This window comes from Papaver somniferum, unplaced genomic scaffold, assembly GCF_003573695.1.
Source record: "Papaver somniferum cultivar HN1 unplaced genomic scaffold, ASM357369v1 unplaced-scaffold_137, whole genome shotgun sequence".
Taxonomy (NCBI): Eukaryota; Viridiplantae; Streptophyta; class Magnoliopsida; order Ranunculales; family Papaveraceae; genus Papaver; species Papaver somniferum.
Window position 1 is genome coordinate 14375394 of NW_020622934.1, and position 6868 is coordinate 14382261.

The 6868-nt window shown below is 39.8% G+C and overlaps 1 pseudogene; it reads left to right on the forward strand.

Annotated features, from left to right (window-relative positions):
- Window positions 1-5798: 5798 nt before the first annotated feature.
- LOC113335085 lies at window positions 5799-5898 on the forward strand (annotated as a pseudogene).
- The last annotated feature ends 970 nt before the right edge of the window (window positions 5899-6868 follow it).

The following is a 6868-nucleotide window of genomic DNA, read 5'->3' on the forward strand; positions in this document are numbered from 1 at the left end:
ACCTTGGAAGGCACTAAAAATCTCCTTGGTTGGCATACTTATTGACTACTGGAGGAAGTACCCTGATGCGAAATTCCAATTGTTGTACACGAGTTTGCACTCAAGCATACTAAAATTCATATATAAGTGACAGAGCTCTACTCAGATAGTCGCACTATGGACATCAATATCCGGAGTCAAAACTAATCACATGGGTAGATCAAGAAGATGGATATAGAGAAAAACATAGATGGTTTTGATGTTTACTAGGTGAACAGTGTTTCTCATATCTATCTGAAGGCCTCCACCAAAATGAACCTATCCTAATGGACTGAGATACTAGTCTGACTAATATCAATACACTGGCATATAAAAAGGAACCAGTGATTGATAATCCTAACTCTAGGTCAACACAACTGGCATAAACAAGGGTTCCAGTGGTCGACTTTATTGAATTTATTCCGGTTGGTCTGATGGTCTGGTCTCAGTTTCTTTTTTTTTTTTTTTTTTTTTTTTTGTATCTCAATCACTCTAATTCACCCTAGCATTGGTAACAACTTGAATCGTGAGCCCCACCTAATCACTTAGAGAAACATAGTTTAAAAACAAAACAAAATAAAAACAGAAGTGAAAAGGACTCAACGAGATATGGTGAAACTATCATGTTATTTCTAACACCTGAGCTCTGTGCTTTTATGAATAGACTCTTTAGATGTTGCCATCTAGTCAGATTGGTTCCTCAACTCCTACAACCAAAATGCTTCCATCCACTTAGATTGGTTAGTGCCATCCTTAATAGGGATAAATTTCTAGGCTCTGGAGTTTATTATTGCAACGAAAAGGTAACAAAAAGTTCTACCCCACCCCCAAACTTAAATCTAACATTGTCCTCAATGTTTCTAATTAAAGAACAGTACCAAAAATATAAGTAACATGAGGAAATAGTAAAGAGAGAAGTCGGAAAGATAGTACCTGGGTGAAGTGTAACCAAAAACCTACAAAAATATTATACAACATACAAAATCGCCTCGATGGTCAATCAAGGTAAACAGGGTCCTCCAGAGGGACCTCCTCAACATCACCTGTAGGAAAAGGCTCTAAAAAGGGCTTCAATCGCTGACCGTTAACCTTCGAAGAACTACTACCATCTGGTGTCTCAATCTCAACAGCGCCATGAGGAAAAACAGTACGGACCACAAAAGGACCGGTCCACCGAGAGCGCAACTTCCCGGGGAATAGATGCAAACGAGTGTCATACAGAAGAACTTTTTGACCTGGAGAAAATGACTTTCGTAAAATATTCCTATCATGCACAAGTTTCATTTTGTTCTTATACTCCTTAGCACTATCGTATGCATCTCTACGAATCTCGTCCAACTCATTGAGCTGGAGCTTTCTTTGAGCTCCTGCCTTGTCAAGTGAAAAGTTTAAGTTCTTAATAGCCCAATAGGCTCGATGCTCTAACTCAACAGGCAGGTGACATGCCTTGCCAAACACTAAACGATAAGGTGACATTCCAATGGGTGTCTTAAACGCAGTACGGTAAGCCCATAAGGCATCAGTAAGCCTCGACGACCAGTCTTTCCTATTTGGATTAACTGTTTTCTCTAGAATACGTTTAATTTCCCTATTGGAAACCTCTACCTGACCACTAGTCTGAGGGTGATATGGGGTTGCTACTTTATGGGTAATACCGTATTGTTTCATTAAAAGAGCAAACGGTCTATTACAAAAGTGTGAACCTCCATCACTAATTATAGCTCGCGGCGTACCAAAACGTGTAAGTATATTCTCTTTCAAAAACTGGACTACGACCCTGTGGTCATTCGTTTTACACGGAACCGCCTCAACCCACTTAGACACATAGTCTACAGCGACAAGTATGTAAAGATAACCAAACGAAATAGGAAATGGACCCATAAAATCAATGCCCCACACATCAAAGACCTCAATCACTAAAATAGGGTTCAAAGGCATCATATTTCTACGGGAAATGGTTCCTAACTTCTGGCAACGCTCACAAGAAACACAATGACTATGGGAATCTTTAAACAACGAAGGCCAGTAAAATCCACACTGCAAAATCTTAGCAGCAGTCTTCTTAGCACTAAAATGACCCCCACATGCATGTTCATGACAAAAGGAGATAATACTAGACTGGTCACTCTCATACACATCTCCTAATAATCTGGTCCGGACAATACTTAAACAGATAAGGATCGTCCCAAAAGAAATGCTTAACCTCGGCTAAAAACCTAGAACGATCTTGCTTACCCCAATGTTGAGGCATTCGACCAGTAACAAGATAATTCACTATATTTGCATACCAAGGTGATTGGGAAACAGAGAACAATTGTTCATCAGGAAAATGTCCCTTATAGGAAGGGAATTAGGGGAACTAACAACTAGCCTAGACAAGTGGTCTGCTACTACATTCTCTGCACCCTTTTGTCTCTAATGTCTGGAAAAATTCTTGTAACAAAAGGATCCATCTAATCAATCTAGGTTTGGTATCCTTCTTAGACAAAAGGTATTTCAAAGCAGCATGATCAGTATAGATTACGATCTTAGAACCTAATAAATAGGATCTAAACTTATCCAAGGCAAACACGATGGCTAGCAATTCCTTCTCGGTAGTTGTATAGTTCATTTGGGCATCATTCAGAGTTTTGCTAGCATAGTAAATCACATGGAGTAATTTGTTTTCTCGCTGACCTAGCACCGCTATAGCATAAGAATCACACATAATTTCAAAGGGTAGGTTCCAGTTAGGTGCCTGGACTATCGGGGCAGTAGTGAGTAAAGTTTTAAGCTTCTCAAAAGCCTCTAAACAAGCATCATCAAAGACAAACTTAACATCTTTTGCAAGCAAATTGCAAAGAGGTCTAGAAATCAAGCTAAAATCCTTAATGAATCGACGGTAAAAACCTGCATGCCCTAGGAATGACCTAATATCTTTTACGGTTTTTGGGACCTGTAAAGTCTTAATAAGGTCAACTTTGGCTTTGTCTACCTCTATACCCTTTGAAGAACGATGTGCCCTAACACAATTCCTGATTTAACCATGAAATGGCATTTTTCCCAATTAAGCACTAAATTTTTTTCCTTACACCTAGTCAACACTAATGTCAAATGATGCAAGCACTCATCGAAAGATGAACCAAACACTGAAAAATCATCCATAAAGACCTCTAAGAACCGTTCTACCATATCAGAAAATATGCTCATCATACAACGCTGAAAAGTTGCAGGGGCATTACATAGCCCGAAAGGCATGCGTCTATACGCAAAGGTACCAAAGGGACAGGTAAAAGTGGTTTTCTCTTGGTCTTCTGGGGCAATAACGATCTGATTATAACCGGAGTAGCCATCTAAGAAGCAATAGTGACTATGTCCAGCTAATCGCTCTAGCATTTGGTCGATAAAAGGAAGGGGAAAGTGATCCTTCCTTGTGACCTTGTTCAATTTCCTATAGTCAATACACACACGCCATCCCGTGGTCACTCGGGTTGGGATTAATTCATTATTATCATTCTGGACTACAGTGATACCTGATTTCTTGGGGACAACCTGAACAGGGCTGACCCACTTACTGTCTGAAATTGGGTAAATAATACCCGCATCTAACAACTTAAGCACCTCTTTTCGAACTACCTCTTTCATGTTAGGGTTCAGTCGACGTTGCATCTCCCTAGAAGGTTTGGAGTCTTCCTCTAAATGAATCTGATGCATACACACAGTAGGACTTATACCCTTAATGTCTGCTATAGTCCACCCTAAAGCTTCCTTATTGTCTTGAAGTACATTTACTAGCCTACTTTCCTGATCACTATCCAAATCGGAAGCTACAATCACAGGTAAAGTCTCAGATGGGCCTAAAAACACATACTTTAGAGTATCGGGTAGTGGTTTAAGGTCCAACTTTGGGGGCTCTTCTAAAGAAGGAATTAGGGTAGTCTCAGAAACTGGTAACGGTTCGAACCTAGCTTTCCATCTATCAGTGTCTAACACAGGGGTAGAATCTAATAGAGCATTCACCTGTTCAATAGTGCTATCGTCGTCAAAATCTAAACCAAAATGGGATAGACAACTTTCTAATGGGTCTTCAGACAAAATGTTTGGTAATGACTCCTGAACTAAGGCTTCTATCATGTTCACCTCTTCAACACATGTGTCATCTAGCTCATGAGGTTGCTTACTGACATTAAAAATGTTCATCTCCATAGTCATATTACCAAAAGATAAACTCATCACACCATTTCGACAGTTAATGATCGCATTAGACGTAGCTAAAAATGGGCGACCTAAAATCACAGGTATCTGGTTCTCTGGGTCAGGGACAGGTTGGGTATCTAGGACCACGAAATCCACTGGATAAATAAACTTGTCGACCTCAATAAGAACATCCTCGATAACACCTCGAGGGATTTTAACAGACCTATCAGCTAACTGCAGTGTCATCTGAGTAGGTTTCATTTCACCAAGTCCTAGCTGTAAGTATACATGGAATGGCAGTAAGTTCACACTGGCTCCTAAGTCAAGTAAAGCTTTTTCTACCCGGAAGTTACCTATTGTGCAAGCAATGGTAGGAGAACCTGGGTCTTTGTACTTTGGAGTTGTGGTGTTCTGAATGATTGAACTTACGTGACTAGCTAAAAAGGCTTTCTTATGGACGCTAAGTTTTCGCTTTCGCGTACACATATCCTTAAGGAACTTGGCATAAGCAGGAATTTGCCTAATTGCATCTAATAAAGGAAGGTTTATGGTAACTTGCTTAAAAACCTCCACTATGTCATTAAAGTTCGATTCCTTCTTTGTTGGTACTAATAGCTGAGGAAATGGGGCTCTAGGCATAAAATCACCTTTCAGGAACCGAATTCACATCATCAGAAACTTTATCAGTCTCCTCAGCTACTGGTCCTGAGAGGTGAGATTCTGAGGGGTGAACTACAGTATGTTCACTATCGGGCATGGTTACCTTATTGTCTACAACTCTACCACTCTAAGGGTTCTAACAGCATTCAATTGATTCGATGGTTTTGCACCTAATTCATGAACTCCTCTAGGGTTGGGTTGTGTTTGACTAGGAAACTTACCTTTTTCTCTCAAAGAATCACTTATCAGACCAACCTGGGTTTTTAACTCGGAAATAGCCTGACTATTTTCTTGTCCTATCCTGTTACTAGCTTGTAGACTTGTTCTACGGATAACTGAAATTTTGCAGTTTGCTGAGTTAACAAGGCGAGAGATTCCTCTAAACTTAGGATTTTCTTATCTGACTGATTCTGAAACTGAGCTAGTCCTGAAGGATTCTTAGTATAGCCAAAACCTGGGGGAGCATTAGAATTACTAAACTGACCTTGACTTTGGCCCTTAGACCACGAAAGGTTCGGATGGTTTCTCCAACCAGGATTATAGGTTTCTGAATATGGGTCAATCTTTTGACGGTTATCAAATCTAGTGTTATTATAAAGAGCATTGGCTGCTCTTCAATATTCTGGCCTTCCCAAAAAGGCTCCACTCTACCACTAGTCTGGCCCACTTCTAAGGCTTCTAACCTTTTTGCTATAGCAGCAATTTTGGCATCTGATTCATAGCCTCCTTCTACCCTATTAACGTTTCCTCTAATTAAAAGAATTGTTTTCTGGGGTGCCCTACTATTTTCCCATTGCTGGGTTTTTTGGGCGATTTCATTAAAAAATTCCATCGCCACATCAACAGTTTGGTTTTCAAATCCACTAGTGCATAGAGACTCAACCATGATCGTTGTGGAATAATCTAAACCCTCATAAAGGATCTGAACTAGCCTAACCTTTTCTAAACCATGATGAGGACACTGGGATAATAAATCATTGAACCTTTCCAGATACCTATATAAAGATTCTCCATCTTGTTGTGAAAATGTGCATATTTGCGTACTAATAGACGATGTTTTGTGCCTAGGGAAAAACTTATTGAAAAAGGCAGATGTAAGTTGTTCATATGTTTCAATTGACTCGGAGTCCAAACTATATATCCACGACTTGGCCTTATCTTTCAGGTAAAATGGGAATAACCTAAGTTTCAAAGCATCATCATCTAAGCCTCTAATTCTTAGAGTACTACAAATTTCCTCAAAATCCCTAACATGGTAATAAGGGTTTTCATTTTCTTTCCTAAAAAGATTGGGAGCATCTGTAAGGTCCCAGGTTTCAGTTCATAGGGTGCCTCCGTTTCAGCTAACTTAATACAAGAAGGACGAGTAGTCCTAGTTGGATTCAACAAAGCTTTCAAAGTTTCCATTTCTGGTGCTATCGGAGTAACATGGATTCTCTCCTCAGTCAAAGGACGTTCAAAAACAGACTCTTCAAAAGTCGAACTCTCTATATTAAGGTAATCGAGACGCTTCGAACTACTAGGTTTCTCTTTAACAAATCTACCTAGTGCGTCTCTTTTACGTTCAGGCATACAATAAAATTTTATAAATTGGAAGGGTAAGAAAACACAGATCAAGGCCGACTCAACCAAATCAAACCTATTGATTTCTAGCAAACAAAAATCATGATGGATCCACTTAGATTGTTTCTAGACCAGCTTCTAATCCTTCGAACGGGAATTCGTTACAATTTAAGCAAACCCCTCTGGAATCAATCCGAGTTAACGTAAGTTGAATAGAGGCGAGGGAAGCTCGGTGGAGCTTTGATACCCAAGGCCTCACCGGTATTACAAGGCGGCGCAGTCATGCATTCAACTTACAGAAACCGTCAAGAACTTCAAAGTATGCTTAAAAGAGTAACCAATATTTTTCGAATGACTTTCTTGTTAAGCTCGTTACCCTATCGGTCTCGTTCTAGTCAAAATTTTAGGCTTAGGTTCGCGTAGGTTACGTGTTCCTAAAGCGGGCAAGAAG